Genomic DNA, 18,226 nt, shown 5'->3' on the forward strand with positions numbered 1-18,226 from the left:
TCCCATAGATGAGATGAATATATATATATATATATAGAGAGAGAGAGAAAACTATCAGTCATAGCTCTCGTAGTATAGCCCTCTGGGCCGTTTCCTTTTTTTTCGAAAGTAGTCCTATTAGGGTTATTATAATTACACGAAGGTATTTCGCACTCATCAGCAGCAGTCCTTGGTATAGTTATTCTGGCGGCTAGCTTCCCACGCTATGCGTGCCGCCATCGCACCTGGTTAAGCTTTTCCTAGACGCTAGAGTTAGGCTTTGTCCGCGCAACCTTGAGCGATCGGAAAGCGCGTTTCCCCCTCTTGGCCGGCGGAGAAGGGAAGCTTCGTTCCGGCCGCGAAGCTCTCCACATCTCTGTAAGGTGCCTTGGGGATGTCTCGTGCCGAAGATGCCCTCTCGGTGAGCGCATATTTCACCCCTCATCTTTTAAGAGGTTCAATACATACAAGCATTTGCCTAGCAAACCAGATTTTTTTTCAAGGGAATTTTCCACGTCTCAGTAATTTCTCTCGTCGTATTCGAGTGCTGATTGCCGTGTTATAGTTTGTTAACGAAGCTTTCCCTCAAGTCTAAATATTTTAAGGCAGTTTTCCTAGCCTCTAAAGCCGCTCGAGTTGGCTCTTCTCCTTGAGCGGCCATTTTTCCTAGAAAGTATGCCTTTCAACTACTCCGCCCTTAAACTGGCTCTCTCAACTAATACACGCAGAGACAAAGCAACAGCGCGCGCATTAGATCCCATAGATGAGATGAATATTTACAATTAGTATTAGGGTTATAATTATATTCGAGTGCTGGTTGCCGTGCTATCGTTTGCTAACGAAGCTTTCCCTCAAGTCTAAATATATTAAGGCAGTTTGTCGTGTGCGTATCATGGCTACGCACGCTTATATCGCATTCCGTTTCTCTACCACGGGTGCGCTTTAAAACCACGGCGCTGCAGTTTTTGCTTTTCTCTTCTTTCTTCTTCTCCGCCCTTAAACTGGCTCTCTCAACTACTACACGCAGAGACAAAGCAACAGCGCGCGCATTAGATCCCATAGATGAGATGAATATTTACAATTAGTATTAGGGTTATAATTATATTCGAGTGCTGATTGCCGTGCTATCGTTTGCTAACGAAGCTTTCCCTCAAGTCTAAATATATTAAGGCAGTTTGTCGTGTGCGTATCATGGCTACGCACGCTTATATCGCATTCCGTTTCTCTACCACGGGTGCGCTTTAAAACCACGGCGCTGCAGTTTTTGCTTTTCTCTTCTTTCTTCTTCTCCGCCCTTAAACTGGCTCCCTCAACTACTACACGCAGAGACAAAGCAACAGCGCGCGCATTAGATCCCATAGATGAGATGAATATTTACAATTAGTATTAGGGTTATAATGATATTCGAGTGCTGATTGCCGTGCTATCGTTTGCTAACGAAGCTTTCCCTCAAGTCTAAATATTTTAAGGCAGTTTGTCGTGTGCGTATCATGGCTACGCACGCTTATATCGCATTCCGTTTCTCTACCACGGGTGCGCTTTAAAACCACGGCGCTGCAGTTTTTGCTTTTCTCTTCTTTCTTCTTCTCCGCCCTTAAACTGGCTCTCTTCACTGTACTACACGCAGAGACAAAGAAACAGCGCGCGCATGCGATCCCATAGATGAGATGAATATATATATATATATATATAGAGAGAGAGAAAACTATCAGTCATAGCTCTCGTAGTATAGCCCTCTGGGCCGTTTCCTTTTTTTTCGAAAGTAGTCCTATTAGGGTTATTATAATTACACGAAGGTATTTCGCACTCATCAGCAGCAGTCCTTGGTATAGTTATTCTGGCGGCTAGCTTCCCACGCTATGCGTGCCGCCATCGCACCTGGTTAAGCTTTTCCTAGACGCTAGAGTTAGGCTTTGTCCGCGCAACCTTGAGCGATCGGAAAGCGCGTTTCCCCCTCTTGGCCGGCGGAGAAGGGAAGCTTCGTTCCGGCCGCGAAGCTCTCCACATCTCTGTAAGGTGCCTTGGGGATGTCTCGTGCCGAAGATGCCCTCTCGGTGAGCGCATATTTCACCCCTCATCTTTTAAGAGGTTCAATACATACAAGCATTTGCCTAGCAAACCAGATTTTTTTTTCAAGGGAATTTTCCACGTCTCAGTAATTTCTCTCGTCGTATTCGAGTGCTGATTGCCGTGTTATAGTTTGTTAACGAAGCTTTCCCTCAAGTCTAAATATTTTAAGGCAGTTTTCCTAGCCTCTAAAGCCGCTCGAGTTGGCTCTTCTCCTTGAGCGGCCATTTTTCCTAGAAAGTATGCCTTTCAACTACTCCGCCCTTAAACTGGCTCTCTCAACTAATACACGCAGAGACAAAGCAACAGCGCGCGCATTAGATCCCATAGATGAGATAAATATTTACAATTAGTATTAGGGTTATAATTATATTCGAGTGCTGATTGCCGTGCTATCGTTTGCTAACGAAGCTTTCCCTCAAGTCTAAATATATTAAGGCAGTTTGTCGTGTGCGTATCATGGCTACGCACGCTTATATCGCATTCCGTTTCTCTACCACGGGTGCGCTTTAAAACCACGGCGCTGCAGTTTTTGCTTTTCTCTTCTTTCTTCTTCTCCGCCCTTAAACTGGCTCTCTCAACTACTACACGCAGAGACAAAGCAACAGCGCGCGCATTAGATCCCATAGATGAGATGAATATTTACAATTAGTATTAGGGTTATAATTATATTCGAGTGCTGATTGCCGTGCTATCGTTTGCTAACGAAGCTTTCCCTCAAGTCTAAATATATTAAGGCAGTTTGTCGTGTGCGTATCATGGCTACGCACGCTTATATCGCATTCCGTTTCTCTACCACGGGTGCGCTTTAAAACCACGGCGCTGCAGTTTTTGCTTTTCTCTTCTTTCTTCTTCTCCGCCCTTAAACTGGCTCTCTCAACTACTACACGCAGAGACAAAGCAACAGCGCGCGCATTAGATCCCATAGATGAGATGAATATTTACAATTAGTATTAGGGTTATAATGATATTCGAGTGCTGATTGCCGTGCTATCGTTTGCTAACGAAGCTTTCCCTCAAGTCTAAATATTTTAAGGCAGTTTGTCGTGTGCGTATTATGGCTACGCACGCTTATATCGCATTCCGTTTCTCTACCACGGGTGCGCTTAAAAACCACGGCGCTGCAGTTTTTGCTTTTCTCTTCTTTCTTCTTCTCCGCCCTTAAACTGGCTCTCTTCACTGTACTACACGCAGAGACAAAGAAACAGCGCGCGCATGCGATCCCATAGATGAGATGAATATATATATATATATATATAGAGAGAGAGAAAACTATCAGTCATAGCTCTCGTAGTATAGCCCTCTGGGCCGTTTCCTTTTTTTTCGAAAGTAGTCCTATTAGGGTTATTATAATTACACGAAGGTATTTCGCACTCATCAGCAGCAGTCCTTGGTATAGTTATTCTGGCGGCTAGCTTCCCACGCTATGCGTGCCGCCATCGCACCTGGTTAAGCTTTTCCTAGACGCTAGAGTTAGGCTTTGTCCGCGCAACCTTGAGCGATCGGAAAGCGCGTTTCCCCCTCTTGGCCGGCGGAGAAGGGAAGCTTCGTTCCGGCCGCGAAGCTCTCCACATCTCTGTAAGGTGCCTTGGGGATGTCTCGTGCCGAAGATGCCCTCTCGGTGAGCGCATATTTCACCCCTCATCTTTTAAGAGGTTCAATACATACAAGCATTTGCCTAGCAAACCAGATTTTTTTTCAAGGGAATTTTCCACGTCTCAGTAATTTCTCTCGTCGTATTCGAGTGCTGATTGCCGTGTTATAGTTTGTTAACGAAGCTTTCCCTCAAGTCTAAATATTTTAAGGCAGTTTTCCTAGCCTCTAAAGCCGCTCGAGTTGGCTCTTCTCCTTGAGCGGCCATTTTTCCTAGAAAGTATGCCTTTCAACTACTCCGCCCTTAAACTGGCTCTCTCAACTAATACACGCAGAGACAAAGCAACAGCGCGCGCATTAGATCCCATAGATGAGATGAATATTTACAATTAGTATTAGGGTTATAATTATATTCGAGTGCTGGTTGCCGTGCTATCGTTTGCTAACGAAGCTTTCCCTCAAGTCTAAATATATTAAGGCAGTTTGTCGTGTGCGTATCATGGCTACGCACGCTTATATCGCATTCCGTTTCTCTACCACGGGTGCGCTTTAAAACCACGGCGCTGCAGTTTTTGCTTTTCTCTTCTTTCTTCTTCTCCGCCCTTAAACTGGCTCTCTCAACTACTACACGCAGAGACAAAGCAACAGCGCGCGCATTAGATCCCATAGATGAGATGAATATTTACAATTAGTATTAGGGTTATAATTATATTCGAGTGCTGATTGCCGTGCTATCGTTTGCTAACGAAGCTTTCCCTCAAGTCTAAATATATTAAGGCAGTTTGTCGTGTGCGTATCATGGCTACGCACGCTTATATCGCATTCCGTTTCTCTACCACGGGTGCGCTTTAAAACCACGGCGCTGCAGTTTTTGCTTTTCTCTTCTTTCTTCTTCTCCGCCCTTAAACTGGCTCTCTCAACTACTACACGCAGAGACAAAGCAACAGCGCGCGCATTAGATCCCATAGATGAGGTGAATATTTACAATTAGTATTAGGGTTATAATGATATTCGAGTGCTGATTGCCGTGCTATCGTTTGCTAACGAAGCTTTCCCTCAAGTCTAAATATTTTAAGGCAGTTTGTCGTGTGCGTATCATGGCTACGCACGCTTATATCGCATTCCGTTTCTCTACCACGGGTGCGCTTTAAAACCACGGCGCTGCAGTTTTTGCTTTTCTCTTCTTTCTTCTTCTCCGCCCTTAAACTGGCTCTCTCAACTACTACACGCAGAGACAAAGCAACAGCGCGCGCATTAGATCCCATAGATGAGATGAATATTTACAATTAGTATTAGGGTTATAATGATATTCGAGTGCTGATTGCCGTGCTATCGTTTGCTAACGAAGCTTTCCCTCAAGTCTAAATATTTTAAGGCAGTTTGTCGTGTGCGTATTATGGCTACGCACGCTTATATCGCATTCCGTTTCTCTACCACGGGTGCGCTTAAAAACCACGGCGCTGCAGTTTTTGCTTTTCTCTTCTTTCTTCTTCTCCGCCCTTAAACTGGCTCTCTTCACTGTACTACACGCAGAGACAAAGAAACAGCGCGCGCATGCGATCCCATAGATGAGATGAATATATATATATATATATAGAGAGAGAGAGAAAACTATCAGTCATAGCTCTCGTAGTATAGCCCTCTGGGCCGTTTCCTTTTTTTTCGAAAGTAGTCCTATTAGGGTTATTATAATTACACGAAGGTATTTCGCACTCATCAGCAGCAGTCCTTGGTATAGTTATTCTGGCGGCTAGCTTCCCACGCTATGCGTGCCGCCATCGCACCTGGTTAAGCTTTTCCTAGACGCTAGAGTTAGGCTTTGTCCGCGCAACCTTGAGCGATCGGAAAGCGCGTTTCCCCCTCTTGGCCGGCGGAGAAGGGAAGCTTCGTTCCGGCCGCGAAGCTCTCCACATCTCTGTAAGGTGCCTTGGGGATGTCTCGTGCCGAAGATGCCCTCTCGGTGAGCGCATATTTCACCCCTCATCTTTTAAGAGGTTCAATACATACAAGCATTTGCCTAGCAAACCAGATTTTTTTTCAAGGGAATTTTCCACGTCTCAGTAATTTCTCTCGTCGTATTCGAGTGCTGATTGCCGTGTTATAGTTTGTTAACGAAGCTTTCCCTCAAGTCTAAATATTTTAAGGCAGTTTTCCTAGCCTCTAAAGCCGCTCGAGTTGGCTCTTCTCCTTGAGCGGCCATTTTTCCTAGAAAGTATGCCTTTCAACTACTCCGCCCTTAAACTGGCTCTCTCAACTAATACACGCAGAGACAAAGCAACAGCGCGCGCATTAGATCCCATAGATGAGATGAATATTTACAATTAGTATTAGGGTTATAATTATATTCGAGTGCTGATTGCCGTGCTATCGTTTGCTAACGAAGCTTTCCCTCAAGTCTAAATATATTAAGGCAGTTTGTCGTGTGCGTATCATGGCTACGCACGCTTATATCGCATTCCGTTTCTCTACCACGGGTGCGCTTTAAAACCACGGCGCTGCAGTTTTTGCTTTTCTCTTCTTTCTTCTTCTCCGCCCTTAAACTGGCTCTCTCAACTACTACACGCAGAGACAAAGCAACAGCGCGCGCATTAGATCCCATAGATGAGATGAATATTTACAATTAGTATTAGGGTTATAATTATATTCGAGTGCTGATTGCCGTGCTATCGTTTGCTAACGAAGCTTTCCCTCAAGTCTAAATATATTAAGGCAGTTTGTCGTGTGCGTATCATGGCTACGCACGCTTATATCGCATTCCGTTTCTCTACCACGGGTGCGCTTTAAAACCACGGCGCTGCAGTTTTTGCTTTTCTCTTCTTTCTTCTTCTCCGCCCTTAAACTGGCTCTCTCAACTACTACACGCAGAGACAAAGCAACAGCGCGCGCATTAGATCCCATAGATGAGATGAATATTTACAATTAGTATTAGGGTTATAATGATATTCGAGTGCTGATTGCCGTGCTATCGTTTGCTAACGAAGCTTTCCCTCAAGTCTAAATATTTTAGGGCAGTTTGTCGTGTGCGTATCATGGCTACGCACGCTTATATCGCATTCCGTTTCTCTACCACGGGTGCGCTTTAAAACCACGGCGCTGCAGTTTTTGCTTTTCTCTTCTTTCTTCTTCTCCGCCCTTAAACTGGCTCTCTTCACTGTACTACACGCAGAGACAAAGAAACAGCGCGCGCATGCGATCCCATAGATGAGATGAATATATATATATATATAGAGAGAGAGAGAGAAAACTATCAGTCATAGCTCTCGTAGTATAGCCCTCTGGGCCGTTTCCTTTTTTTTCGAAAGTAGTCCTATTAGGGTTATTATAATTACACGAAGGTATTTCGCACTCATCAGCAGCAGTCCTTGGTATAGTTATTCTGGCGGCTAGCTTCCCACGCTATGCGTGCCGCCATCGCACCTGGTTAAGCTTTTCCTAGACGCTAGAGTTAGGCTTTGTCCGCGCAACCTTGAGCGATCGGAAAGCGCGTTTCCCCCTCTTGGCCGGCGGAGAAGGGAAGCTTCGTTCCGGCCGCGAAGCTCTCCACATCTCTGTAAGGTGCCTTGGGGATGTCTCGTGCCGAAGATGCCCTCTCGGTGAGCGCATATTTCACCCCTCATCTTTTAAGAGGTTCAATACATACAAGCATTTGCCTAGCAAACCAGATTTTTTTTCAAGGGAATTTTCCACGTCTCAGTAATTTCTCTCGTCGTATTCGAGTGCTGATTGCCGTGTTATAGTTTGTTAACGAAGCTTTCCCTCAAGTCTAAATATTTTAAGGCAGTTTTCCTAGCCTCTAAAGCCGCTCGAGTTGGCTCTTCTCCTTGAGCGGCCATTTTTCCTAGAAAGTATGCCTTTCAACTACTCCGCCCTTAAACTGGCTCTCTCAACTAATACACGCAGAGACAAAGCAACAGCGCGCGCATTAGATCCCATAGATGAGATGAATATTTACAATTAGTATTAGGGTTATAATTATATTCGAGTGCTGATTGCCGTGCTATCGTTTGCTAACGAAGCTTTCCCTCAAGTCTAAATATATTAAGGCAGTTTGTCGTGTGCGTATCATGGCTACGCACGCTTATATCGCATTCCGTTTCTCTACCACGGGTGCGCTTTAAAACCACGGCGCTGCAGTTTTTGCTTTTCTCTTCTTTCTTTTTCTCCGCCCTTAAACTGGCTCTCTCAACTACTACACGCAGAGACAAAGCAACAGCGCGCGCATTAGATCCCATAGATGAGATGAATATTTACAATTAGTATTAGGGTTATAATTATATTCGAGTGCTGATTGCCGTGCTATCGTTTGCTAACGAAGCTTTCCCTCAAGTCTAAATATATTAAGGCAGTTTGTCGTGTGCGTATCATGGCTACGCACGCTTATATCGCATTCCGTTTCTCTACCACGGGTGCGCTTTAAAACCACGGCGCTGCAGTTTTTGCTTTTCTCTTCTTTCTTCTTCTCCGCCCTTAAACTGGCTCTCTCAACTACTACACGCAGAGACAAAGCAACAGCGCGCGCATTAGATCCCATAGATGAGATGAATATTTACAATTAGTATTAGGGTTATAATGATATTCGAGTGCTGATTGCCGTGCTATCGTTTGCTAACGAAGCTTTCCCTCAAGTCTAAATATTTTAAGGCAGTTTGTCGTGTGCGTATCATGGCTACGCACGCTTATATCGCATTCCGTTTCTCTACCACGGGTGCGCTTTAAAACCACGGCGCTGCAGTTTTTGCTTTTCTCTTCTTTCTTCTTCTCCGCCCTTAAACTGGCTCTCTTCACTGTACTACACGCAGAGACAAAGAAACAGCGCGCGCATGCGATCCCATAGATGAGATGAATATATATATATATATATAGAGAGAGAGAGAAAACTATCAGTCATAGCTCTCGTAGTATAGCCCTCTGGGCCGTTTCCTTTTTTTTCGAAAGTAGTCCTATTAGGGTTATTATAATTACACGAAGGTATTTCGCACTCATCAGCAGCAGTCCTTGGTATAGTTATTCTGGCGGCTAGCTTCCCACGCTATGCGTGCCGCCATCGCACCTGGTTAAGCTTTTCCTAGACGCTAGAGTTAGGCTTTGTCCGCGCAACCTTGAGCGATCGGAAAGCGCGTTTCCCCCTCTTGGCCGGCGGAGAAGGGAAGCTTCGTTCCGGCCGCGAAGCTCTCCACATCTCTGTAAGGTGCCTTGGGGATGTCTCGTGCCGAAGATGCCCTCTCGGTGAGCGCATATTTCACCCCTCATCTTTTAAGAGGTTCAATACATACAAGCATTTGCCTAGCAAACCAGATTTTTTTTTCAAGGGAATTTTCCACGTCTCAGTAATTTCTCTCGTCGTATTCGAGTGCTGATTGCCGTGTTATAGTTTGTTAACGAAGCTTTCCCTCAAGTCTAAATATTTTAAGGCAGTTTTCCTAGCCTCTAAAGCCGCTCGAGTTGGCTCTTCTCCTTGAGCGGCCATTTTTCCTAGAAAGTATGCCTTTCAACTACCGTCTATCGCGGACAACATGAGTCTCTTTCCACGTAAGTGTGAGGCTCGGAGCAGGAGCTGTGGCGCTTGAAAGTAGCCTGGGGCCTGACGAACCAACCGACTGAGCTATCTTTCTGGGCAACATCGAAGGGTCACGAGTTCAAATCACATGTTATGTTCCTTTTTTTTTCTGCCCCTTTTTCTTTCTTTTCTTTTTCTTTTTTTTTCTTTCTTTTAATGTCTTTTCCTTTATTTTATCACTGTACGGGAACCCTCCTAAAAAAATATATATATATATATTTATATAGATCTTCAAATATTTATGGCCTCACACTCACATGTGCAGGTCATAAATACCAGGTTCTCTAGCCGAGTGCCATCCATGCGGTATAACCGAGCTCAGATTGGTCCACCTTGACTGACCAAGTAGGGCACCACTGTAGGTTAAATGAGGCGTACAACTCCTGCGGGACCCGCCGTGGTTGCTCAGTGGTTATGGTGTTAGACTGCTGAGCACGAGGTCGCGGGATCGGACCCCGACCACGGCGGCCGCATTTCGATGGGGGCGAAATGCGAAAACACCCGTGTACTTAGAATTAGGTGCACGTTAAAGAACCCCAGGTGGTCGAAATTTTCGGAGTCCTCCACTACGGCGTGCATAATCAGAAAGTGGTTTTGTCACGTAAAACCCCATAAATTAATTTTTAATTTAACTCCTACGGGGACGGTAGAGTATCCGTCTCCAGTGCAAGAGGACCGTGATTCAAATCCCGGTGCCGCGCTATTCTCCACCGGAAAATACAAAAAAAAAAAAACGTGTGTTGAGAAAATTGCACAAACAGGCCTGGAGTGCGGCCTGATCCCGGTGACCAGAACTGGTAACGCACTCTCTCACCAGAGCAGGATTGGCCACCCTGGTGCAGTACTTGGCCACAACCTCCTATATGAATACAACAATCAAACCCCGGCCCTCAGTCCCCAGCAGCCGCGAAGCAACTGACCACGGCGGCGGTCAGATCTGTGACGCTGCAGAGGGTGCTAAGAATACCTGGCTCCGGACAGGCCGCCATTGGAATCTGAACCTGGCAACGTTTAACGTTAGAACGCTATCTAGTGAGGCGAGTCTAGCAGTGTTATTGGAGGAATTAGAGGGTAGTAAATGGGATATAATAGGGCTCAGTGAGGTTAGGAGGACAAAAGAAGCATATACAGTGCTAAAAAGCGGGCATGTACTGTGCTACCGGGGCTTAGCGGAGAGACGAGAACTAGGAGTCGGATTCCTGATTAATAAGGAAATAGCTGGTAACATACAGGAATTCTATAGCATTAACGAGAGGGTGGCATGTCTTGTTGTGAAACTTAATAAGAGGTACAAAATGAAGGTTGTTCAGGTCTACGCTCCTACATCTAGTCATGATGACCAGGAAGTCGAAAGCTTTTATGAAGACGTAGAATCGGCGATGGGTAAAGTCAAAACAAAATACACTATACTGATGGGCGACTTCAATGCCAGGGTAGGCAAGAAGCAGGCTGGAGACAAGTCAGTGGGGGAATATGGCATAGGCTCTAGGAATAGCAGAGGAGAATTATTAGTAGAGTTTGCAGAACAGAATAATATGCGTATAATGAATACCTTTTTCCGCAAGCGGGTTAGCCGAAAGTGGACGTGGAGGAGCCCGAATGGTGAGACTAGAAATGAAATCGACTTCATACTCTGCGCGAACCCTGGCATCATTCAAGATGTAGACGTGCTCGGCAAGGTACGCTGCAGTGACCACAGGATGGTAAGAACTCGAATTAGCCTAGACTTGAGGAGGGAACGAAAGAAACTGGTACACAAGAAGCCAATCAATGAGTTAGCGGTAAGAGGGAAACTAGAGGAATTCCGGATCAAACTACAGAACAGGTATTCGGCTTTAACTCAGGAAGAGGACCTTAGTGTTGAAGCAATGAACGACAATCTCATGGGCATCATTAAGGAGTGCGCAATAGAAGTCGGTGGTAACGCCGTTAGACAGGAAACCAGTAAGCTATCGCAGGAGACGAAAGATCTGATCAAGAAACGCCAATGTATGAAAGCCTCTAATCCTACAGCTAGAATAGAACTGGCAGAACTTTCTAAGTTAATCAACAAGCGTAAGACAGCGGACATCAGGAACTATAATATGGATAGAATTGAACAGGCTCTCAGGAACGGAGGAAGCCTAAAAACAGTGAAGAAGAAACTAGGAATAGGCAAGAATCAGATGTGTGCGTTAAGAGACAAAGCCGGCAATATCGTTACTAATATGGACGAGATAGTTCAAGTGGCTGAGGAGTTCTATAGAGATTTATACAGTACCAGTGGCACCCACGACGATAGTGGAAGAGAGAATAGCCTAGAGGAATTCGAAATCCCACAGGTAACGCCAGAAGAAGTAAAGAAAGCCTTAGGAGCTATGCAAAAGGGGAAGGCAGCTGGGGAGGATCAGGTAACAGCAGATTTGTTGAAGGATGGTGGTCAGATTGTTCTAGAGAAACTGGCCACCCTGTATACGCAATGCCTCATAACCTCGAGCGTACCGGAATCTTGGAAGAACGCTAACATAATCCTAATCCATAAGAAAGGGGACGCCAAAGACTTGAAAAATTATAGACCGATCAGCTTACTGTCCGTTGCCTACAAAGTATTTACTAAGGTAATCGCAAATAGAATCAGGAACACCTTAGACTTCTGTCAGCCAAAGGACCAGGCAGGATTCCGTAAAGGCTACTCAACAATAGACCATATTCACACTATCAATCAAGTGATAGAGAAATGTGCAGAATATAACCAACCCTTATATATAGCTTTCATTGATTACGAGAAAGCGTTTGATTCAGTCGAAACCTCAGCAGTCATGGAGGCATTACGGAATCAGGGTGTAGATGAGCCATATGTAAAAATACTGGAAGATATCTATAGCGGCTCCACAGCCACCGTAGTCCTCCACAAAGAAAGCAACAAAATCCCTATAAAGAAAGGCGTCAGACAGGGAGATACGATATCTCCAATGCTATTCACAGCATGTTTACAGGAGGTATTCAGAGGCCTGGAGTGGGAAGAATTGGGGATAAAAGTCGATGGAGAATACCTTAGCAACTTGCGATTCGCTGATGATATTGCCTTGCTTAGTAACTCAGGAGACCAATTGCAATGCATGCTCACTGACCTGGACAGGCAAAGCAGAAGGGTGGGTCTGAAAATTAATCTGCGGAAAACTAAAGTACTGTTTAACAGTCTCGGAAGAGAACAGCAGTTTACGATAGGTAGCGAAACACTGGAAGTGGTAAGGGAATACGTCTACTTAGGGCAGGTAGTGACCACGGATCCGGATCATGAGACTGAAATAACCAGAAGAATAAGAATGGGTTGGGGTGCGTTTGGCAGGCATTCTCAAATCATGAACAGTAGGTTGCCACTATCCCTCAAAAGGAAAGTGTACAACAGCTGTGTGTTACCAGTACTCACATATGGGGCAGAAACCTGGAGGCTTACGAAAAGGGTTCTGCTGAAATTGAGAACGACGCAACGAGCTATGGAAAGAAGAATGATGGGTGTAACGTTAAGGGATAAGAAAAGAGCAGATTGGGTGAGGCAACAAACGCGGGTAAACGACATCTTAGTTGAAATCAAGAAAAAGAAATGGGCATGGGCCGGACACGTAATGAGGAGGGAAGATAACCGATGGTCACTAAGAGCTACGGACTGGATTCCAAGAGAAGGGAAGCGTAGCAGGGGGCGGCAGAAAGTTAGGTGGGCGGATGACATTAAGACGTTTGCAGGGACAACATGGCCACAATTAGTACATGACCGGGGTAGTTGGAGAAGTATGGGAGAGGCCTTTGCCCTGCAGTGGGCGTAACTAGGCTGATGATGATGATGATGATGATACTGCGAACGAGAACAGGGGCGCAGCATTGCTGGCATAGGCGCAAGGAAAAGGGCACAGGAGCAGCACAGTCGGGTGGTATATCAGTGTCTTCAGCCACAAGTGCTTTATTGGCCGTCTGGCATGGCCTTGTAGAAGGCAACTAGAAGCTCAGCGCGGCGAATTTCACCTAAGCACGGGCCTAATTAATAACGGCGTGATCACGTGAAACAAAATCTAAACCGAGGATGACTTCTTGAGACCTAAGACGGACCACAATAAACTCAACGACGTATGACACACCCTAAATTAGGGTGCTAGCTATCCTTGGCGCCAAGAAGCTCAATCTACGGGTGCTAGCGTTTCGAAGCCATATTCCGGGTGGCGTCGCAGTAGCCTTACGAACAGCGCTGCGAAGTTTTTGGTCAATAGCAGAGACATCGCTAGCAGTTCGCATGAGATCTAGGGTTCTAGCACCCTGAACAAAGACAGCAAATAGGATTGTGGGGTAAATGCGAAGAATTACAATGTTCGACGACAATGCAGTTCGTGTCTCTTAAACTGTGGCACCTTGATTTCCGCGTCTGTAGGCGAGCGCGACACCACAAAGCTGAGATAGAGTAAATAAGAACTTAGTGGCGGTGAACGACGGCGGATGAAGGGCTAGCTTTTTGCAAAAAAAAAAAAAAAGGAGTGGCGAGTTCGCTGAGATGGCGCATTACATCGTCCACTTTCGGGGGCACTCCCTCGAGTGGGACCAATGTTTGCCGGAAGCCGACATCGGCAGGGATATGCTCCATGACCCGGATAATGGCAACCACAACAACTGCTGGGCTTGTTTTCGTGCGCCTCAATTCACGTAGGCTGCAGCGGCGCGGTAAGGAGGAACCGGTGTTAGCCGAAAATGAAATGGCATGGTCGCCACGTCGTTTCGGAGAGGTGGAAGGAAGTATCCTGTAAAAAGCAAAGTAGTGTCGTCCACGCACATCAATGCTTTTGACCTCTGCAGAGCTTCTCGGACATCATTTATATAAAGAGCGAACAATATAGGGCCTAAATTCTGCAGGGCTTTTGGGACATCATTTCTATATATAGAACGATATAGAGGGTAAAATTCACACCGTGGTCGAAGAGGCAATGCCGTCGGGGGATTGATGTGGCGATGTTCTCTAGAAAAGTCCGCAGAGTAGTCAGGGCAACCGGCGGCATCAACAACATGTTCGATTACAAGCAGCCTGGTTAGGGCTGTATACTTTGCCGACACCTGTACATGTTCTGGCACATATGGCAAAGAGAAAGCTGCGCTACCACTCCTCTTCTGGGTGGGGAAACAGTTCTGGTCAGTGGCAAGACTGAACGCTGCGATAGAGTTGTACTGTGTGAGCGGGCACCACAGAACAGCGCATTGCTTCTGTAACTTCTGAAAACGTGGACATGGATTGAAAACTTCAGCAGCGGTTTTGGGGCCTTTCTCGAGCTACATGTGGCAAGTATCATCATTAATTTCCCTAAATACTTGTTCTGAATGGCCTGTTTCCGTCATCAATGGGTTCACCTGCTTGAACAGATTGACCACGCCTTCCGTGTAGCTAACAAGCTCTCACCCTGCTGTTACACCCAGCCATGAAGGCGCTGTTCTGCACGAAGTTTGCACACTGTGTGGCGGTTTACGACTTCTACAAAGCTCCAAATAAGTGCGGAACAGGTGGTCATGTGAGCTTCGTGGTAGCGGAACCCTAGATTGGCTTCGCCCGTCGAGCAGACGATTTCATTACTAAACCTTGTTGCGTATTTCCACTCATTGCGCACATTCACCCACTCGTACGATGTGAACCAGGGATCGAGGTCTTGGTCGCCATTGCCGCTAAAAGTCGGAGCTTTATACTAATGCATTATGGAGGAAAGTATAACGACTGGATGCTGAGAGCACCTTCTCCGTCGGCTTGTTCATGCAATGCTCAGGCGACAGGCAACGTGCATCTTCGAGGTTCCCATTTAGAATCCAGGACCTCCATCATATTGATGGGAATTTATTGATGGCTACGATAAGCCAGTGGACGTATTTCAGAGAGAGCGGCCGAAGCAAACTAAGACCAAGAATCTATCGATCGCGGCGCAGGAGCCCAGACTTCGCCTTCGGTAGAAATTATTTGTCATAGAATTTGAAGAAATTTGCAAAACATCCAGCGCAGAGAGAGTTCAAGGGACTTCATACTGCATAATCCAGTAATGAGTCACTGCAAGGCACTGAACACGTTTTGGGAAAAGCAACGAGTGATTCGGGTCTGAAGCCATGCGAACAATTGGTAACTAGAATACAGAGAACTGAGCTTACTGTTTTGTAACCTACTATATAGACGTTTCTTTGCAAGACATAGCTTACGAAAGATTGCTGTCAAGAAGTATTGACAGTTCTGTGGCTGTCGATGACTGAGAGTGGTAAAGAACATTGTAATGTGAATTTTTTCTCTTAGAAATGAAAGAAATTTCGCTGATGAATGCATATGAATTCACTCCGGGATAACTTTATTATTGATATTCTCGCCAAGTCAAGCATGCGTTAGGTGATTTAAGTTTCTGAGGCTCCATAGATGCCTGGTAAACGATGGCAATATACAGTCTTGTATAATTGAATAACAAAACGCCATAGCGATTCGGCTACAGATTAAGGAAGTTTCTCATATGATGAGAATTCTTCCCAAGACAAGAAACGCTGAAATACCTCAAGCAACAATTATTGGCTGCAAAAATGTGTGAAATTTTATGTGTACATTGCAACGCGATGTTCAGAGTCGTAATTTTTAAGCTGGGAGAAGGAAACGGTCACAACAAAAAAAAACACTCTCTGAGTTCGGAAAGAGCGCATGAGAACGAAACCACAGGCAGCGTATTACAAGATGAGCTCAATGGGATTTCTGGATGTTAAGCTATATATTCCCTTCTGGTGAAATAGTTCTTTGTTTTATTTTTTGCTAACGCGCCAGTAATTTAGTTGAAAATGCTGAAAGTATCCTTCAACGATCCGGCGACGCCGCATGCTACTATATTTTCGTTCAATAGCCGCCGCTGCATTTCACTGGGGCACTAACAAACAATAAAATGCAATAAACGACCTTCTAAACGCAAGTAGACAATTGCATGAGTACGAATCGCTTGCCTTAGCATCTTCGAAAGCCTGAGCTTGGAAACGCTAGCATGGCTACGTGCAAGCACTCTGATTGCCTCTTGACGAGTGTTCAGAAGCGCCATAGTGAATCTAAATGCTTCCCCTCCAATTTTTTCGTGTGCATGCTAAGCACTTTATTCCTGCGCTGCAGTCATCTACAGAAAGGTTCAGCGCAGGGTCCCCAAAATTTTCTGCGTCTCTTTAGAAGAGTTTAGAGATCGGTAACATTGATTTGTCGGGCTAGAGAATGTGATACACTTGCGCAATAAATGTTTGCGCCATTTTCCGAACGGAAAATAAAGGAAACACTTGAAAACAGTCGGAATGAGCCTCGTTATGACGTGGTAAGGGCCAGTCTACAGGCGGAGACATAAACGCTTAAGGTTTCCAATTTAGCGCCATTTGTGTGGGCACCGTGCCCGCTCGCAATGTCGCGCTTTTTAATGCGAATGCATTATGTGGCTCATGAAACGAAAAATCCGGCTGCGTGACCGGGGATCAAACAAAAAGTCACTTGGACACAGAGACGCGCTCGTGTCACTGCTCACGCGTTGGTCATCGTATTCTTACACAGCTGGCTCCGATGCCGGTCATCATGCCAGCGTTCCCATTCAGCAACTCCCTTTGAGAAGGTGGTGACGGCAGTAGCCCCCTGTTAGTCGGTGCAGTGATTGAGGCGAGTTCTTACGTGCGCTCCGACGGACAAACCTTCGACTTCGCAGTCAGTAACTTCGCCCGGCTCCTTCGGATGTACACGCCAGTACGCGTATGAGACTGAGGCACGTGATGCGACAATTGGTACAAGGCATCTTGAAAACGTTACCATTACGTTTCGTAAAACTAGTCGTCTTCAGTAAGAAGCCCCCAACGCTTTCGCATTCATCTATGTAGAAAGACCTAAGAGCCCTTGACTTTCCATATGTGTGTAATCTGATTCAACTCTGCTCCTTTCTGCAAATTTATAATCATAGCGTTCTTTAGGTTTCGTCAGAGCTGAGTAGAATGTACGGCCCTAGTGAACTGTGCGGTCATTTACCAGTGTACAAAAGGGCTCATAAGGAAATTTGATACAATCTCGCGACAACATTCAGCACTTATTTTGCGTCAGCTCAATAGCTGAGTACATAGCTAGCCATATAGCTAGGCTAATTACGAAAACTCAATGCAGGCTCGCTGAAACGCCTTTTAACATTTATTGTCGCGTTTAATACAACTATCAGTATTATTCTGCTGGTATCATTACAGAGGTGAAATAACTTGAGAAATTGAATATGGTATATGGATGAAGGGATCTACTATGTGTGTTACATTAATGTAGCTTGAAGACCGGTAGCCATATTTCGGAAAGCGGCTTTCGGTTCTCAAAAAGATTATTTGCATGCATAGCAGCATCGTTTAATTAGACCGTGCTATAAACAGTGAATTGGTAAGCATGGTGTGGTTGCTCGTATGTACTATATACAGAAAAAAATTTGCACTGCCTGCTAAATGAAACAAACGTACGCCTTGGTACCGTGCTGTCCCTTGAAGGTAAGTATGAAGGTAGCTTCGTTTTTGTCAGTATTCAATTCTGTTCGCTCAGCGGTCAGACATTCGAAGACGCCATCGTTGTTAGAGTCTCCAAGCGCCAGAAACTCTGGTATACTTGCAATCAACTGCAACATGAATAAAACGAGAATTATCGACTTGGTAGAACAGTGACAAAAAAGGAACATTCATGTGGTAAGAGAACTCTTAGGAACCAGCTGCAAAGATACGTCAGTAACGAACGGAAAGGGACTGCCTGTACTGCATCATGAGAAAAATATTTTCTCAGAACCCAAAGACCAAGAAAAAACAGTGCAACGGTGGATATAACCATGTCACCGTAATTGAAAAGTCTTCTTAACAGCCTTCACAGATGACTTGGCGAGGAGAAGCTTTGGTAGCTGCAGCAAATAAGGCTTGAGCTCCAATTTTGTCCGCTACAATCAATATTATTCATCGCGTCTGTATCAATGGAAAGTAAAATGCAAAGGGAACGAGATTGTTACTGGCACCATAGTCCAATAAAAA

At 45.3% G+C, this 18,226-nt stretch overlaps 1 long non-coding RNA gene across 1 annotated transcript in view; it reads right to left on the reverse strand.

The window, feature by feature from the left end:
• LOC126522265 (uncharacterized) overlaps positions 1-17,951 on the reverse strand; it is an 83,044-nt gene extending 65,093 nt beyond the window's left edge. Inside the window, exon 1 of the long non-coding RNA XR_011894975.1 lies at positions 17,675-17,951. This is a non-coding gene — a long non-coding RNA (uncharacterized lncRNA). The remainder of the gene's footprint in view (positions 1-17,674) is intronic.
• Positions 17,952-18,226: the final 275 nt, after the last annotated feature.

This window comes from Dermacentor andersoni, chromosome 6 (genome assembly GCF_023375885.2).
Source record: "Dermacentor andersoni chromosome 6, qqDerAnde1_hic_scaffold, whole genome shotgun sequence".
Lineage (NCBI taxonomy): Eukaryota > Metazoa > Arthropoda > Arachnida > Ixodida > Ixodidae > Dermacentor > Dermacentor andersoni.